This window comes from Xenopus tropicalis, chromosome 8 (assembly GCF_000004195.4).
Source record: "Xenopus tropicalis strain Nigerian chromosome 8, UCB_Xtro_10.0, whole genome shotgun sequence".
In the NCBI taxonomy this organism is placed as follows: Eukaryota; Metazoa; Chordata; class Amphibia; order Anura; family Pipidae; genus Xenopus; species Xenopus tropicalis.
Genome location: NC_030684.2, coordinates 125,192,373 through 125,196,205, shown reverse-complemented (window position 1 = coordinate 125,196,205; position 3,833 = coordinate 125,192,373). Strand labels below are relative to the sequence as shown.

The 3,833-nt window shown below is 47.4% G+C and overlaps 1 non-coding gene across 1 annotated transcript; it reads left to right on the top strand.

Annotated features, from left to right (window-relative positions):
* Nucleotides 1-2,636: 2,636 nt before the first annotated feature.
* trnar-ucu lies at nt 2,637-2,710 on the top strand. The gene has a single exon. It is a non-coding gene; the product is annotated as a tRNA-Arg (tRNA).
* Nucleotides 2,711-3,833: the final 1,123 nt, after the last annotated feature.

Below are 3,833 nucleotides of genomic sequence, written 5' to 3'. Positions count from 1 at the left end.
TCATACTCCTATTTATCCTATAATAATCATGGCTGTCATAGCAGAGAGAGAAACCCCGAGGTGCAACCACTTTGCTTAGCTCGTCTGCATGGAAACTATATATAGTTGTACCAGTTCCTTTTATTTCTGTTTCATTCTCTCCCTTTAGTGCTGTTATATTGACTGTGCCTTCTGAACCTCCTCTCTAAGTCCCACCAGCCTCTCAGCATCACCGGGGCCTCCAATCTGGGTCTGTTTTAGAACATTAAGATTGACAATTCAGACCCTGAAGGCAGCCAAGTCCATTCCAGCCCATAATTTTGGGTTTTTTCACCCCCCCCCCCCCCACATAAGCATTTGACACTTGTGTATAAAATGGTGTCATCTCTTTCAGTATAGCCTTGGGTGCAAAGCCAACCGTCGCCTCCCAGTTAGCTCTATCTCATTCATGAAAAACTTGGAGATGCTAAAAGGACATGTAACCCCCCCCCCCCCACACACACACACACAAAAAATATATTTTTATATTTAATTTTGAAATTTCACATGGGGCTACCCATATTCTTCATTTCCCAGGGTGCCACAGCCATGTGACCTGTGCAGTCACACTTTACTGCTTAGCTGCAAGTTGGAATGATATCACAACAAAACACGCCCTCCAGTCTAGCAGTGATGAGATGGCATTGCTGGTTCCCATAGAAACTCTGCTCTAGCTGTCTACTCTCCTAACCTCCTCTCCTGAGCTCAACTTAACCATTACAGTGCATGTGACATGTCCTTCACAATCAGACTCACATTTTGGTCTAAGTATTGCACTCGACTTGGACCTGCAGAGATTTCAGCATGGCATGTGTTCCATTTTAGAGGTGAAGGTTGGAAGTTAAGTCTTTGGGTGCTCACAGTAGATACAGAATTTGACTTCTTTATTTTGACCTCTTATCTCTGAAGTGCAGACACTTAGGCAGCCATCACTTCCCCTCTTTATAGATTAAAAGAATACCAGGCATCTACCTGTTTACAATATGAGTATCAAGCCCATTAACCTCTGGTAGCTGCTTTCTGCCCGCCATAGCCCAGAAGCCCTATAACACCCAGACGCCCTATAACGCCCAGACGCCCTATAACACCCAGACACCCTATAACGCCCAGACGCCCTATAACACCCAGACGCCCTATAACGCCCAGACCTCCTATAACAGTATCCAGACCTTCAAAGTTATCCACATTTATTTGCTGACAACTGTGGGCCCACTTGGAACACAACCTCTAGGGCCCATCTGATCACTCCGACCACCTTAGATCTTCCCTTCTAAATGCACGCTGCACCCCACACCTACTGCTGTAGGTCTCCCCCATTTAAGGCATTCCAACCCAACCCCACCGACCAGCTTGCTCATTGCTACCTTCATGCAGGCAGGTTAACAGATGAACTAGTAGGGGGCCCAACTAGACCAGGGCCCACCAGGATTTGTATCTGGTATACCAGTGGCAACTCCTAATACATTTAGTCCCCCATTTAAAGAGCTTTTTTAGGAGCCAATGAACGTGTCTGGGTGTTTGCATACAGGTGTAGGAGGGGTATGAGGAGGAAACCCCCAGAAAATATACAAACACCAGGTAGATGATGTCTTGGTCAGAATTAAAGTCAGGAGCCCAGCACTGCCCTCCTACCTCCCCTTTCTGTATTACACAGTGTCTCCTATTTATATCTACCCTGTCTCCCCTCTCTTTATTATACTGTTCTCCATATACTATATATATATATATATCACTCTCTTTGTCTGTATCATCCTCCTTGTGTTGTGTGTATTAACCCTATATTACTGGGTTCTGAATGTTTCCTCTGTGTACTACAATTCACTCTATTCTACCTTAGGTTATACTGTATATGCATGTTATATCTTATATTGTACCTTGTACTGTGCATCCTCTCAGTATATCCTCTATATAGGAGGTATTTATACATTCTGAATGCCCCCTGTGTTCCCCCTATTGCATGCCATGGCAGGAGTCTATCATTGCTCTATACACAGTGAGGGCTTACTAGGCATGCATGGCTGTCTCACTATGCCTTTATATTGAGACGTATAAGGAACCGAGTGACTGTAGCTGGATATACACAGTATTGCTGCCCTATGTCAGTGTAGTGTGATGCTCTGCTATGTGGTCTCTCTCCCTCGCTGCCTCTCCCTCTCTCCCCCCAATGTGCCAGTGTTTCAGCCATGTCTCCCCTCCCTACAGGGCATGTATGAGAGCGCAGCGCATACATTTATCCTCAGATTCCCCAGCACATTCCCTCCCCCCCTACAATCCCTTCCATATGGATGAGCTGTCAGTCTGATGTCTCTGCCTGTATCCTCTCGCATCAGCATCCGCTGCTCCGCTCCGCCTTTTCTGCCTCCCCCTGCTATCAGCCTATGTGCCTTGCCTTGTTAGGGGGATGCTCCTGCATACCCAGTTAACCCCTTCCTCCCCTTACATACCAATCCTGCAGCCGGCGAGTGCCAGCACGTGGTGCCGACGGTGCATTCCAGCATCCTGCTTTTCCAGCATTCCCTGGGAGAAGGGGGGATGCAGAGATGATGCAGAAATGATGCTGAGGATGCAGAAGGTATGTTCTTTTTCAGAGCTGGTGCTGATGCTGAGCGTGCGGTGAGGTCTCTGTGGCGCAATGGACGAGCGCGCTGGACTTCTAATCCAGAGGTTCCGGGTTCGAGTCCCGGCAGAGATGGTTCCCACTGCGTTCTTTTGCTTTATAATCAAAATGTATTATTCTTGGAAATATGCTGTATGCGCGTCCATAAATCCTATGCAATAAATCCCAAAGTGCAGATTCATTTTTTTCTTTTATTGTCATTGATTTAGTATCCTCGGCTGAATGTATTTAGACAACTCTATATAAATCAATCATTTTATATCTGCAGTACAATAATCCAATTTGTATTTTATGAATTCTAATGTATGATCAACTACTTTCTGAGATATTCTGAAGCAATAGGCAAATCACATGTTTTCGTAGTTTTATTGCAGCTCTTAAACTAATATAGGCACCAGCTCTCCCTACTATACCTGCTATCCCACAGCCCCAGTCCCTTCCCAGAGGCTATTATCCCCCCACTGCTACTATAGGCACCATCTCTCCCTACTATACCTGCTATCCCACAGCCCCAGTCCCTTCCCAGAGGCTATTATCCCCCCACTGCTACTATAGGCACCATCTCTCCCTACTATACCTGCTATCCCACAGCCCCAGTCCCTTCCCAGAGGCTATTATCCCCCCACTGCTAATATAGGCACCATCTCTCCCTACTATACCTGCTATCCCACAGCCCCAGTCCCTTCCCAGAGGCTATTATCCCACTGCTACTATAGGCACCATCTCTCCCTACTATACCTGCTATCCCACAGCCCCAGTCCCTTCCCAGAGGCTATTATCCCCCCACTGCTACTATAGGCACCATCTCTCCCTACTATACCTGCTATCCCACAGCCACAGTCCCTTCCCAGGGGCTATTATCCCCCCACTGCTACTATAGGCACCATCTCTCCCTACTATACCTGCTATCCCACAGCCCCAGTCCCTTCCCAGAGGCTATTATCCCACTGCTACTATAGGCACCATCTCTCCCTACTATACCTGCTATCCCACAGCCCCAGTCCCTTCCCAGGGGCTATTATCCCCCCACTGCTACTATAGGCACCATCTCTCCCTACTATACCTACTATCCCACAGCCACAGTCCCTTCCCAGAGGCTATTATCCCCCCACTGGTACTATAGGCACCATCTCTCCCTACTATACCTGCTATCCCACAGCCCCAGTCCCTTCCCAGAGGCTATTATCCCACTGCTACT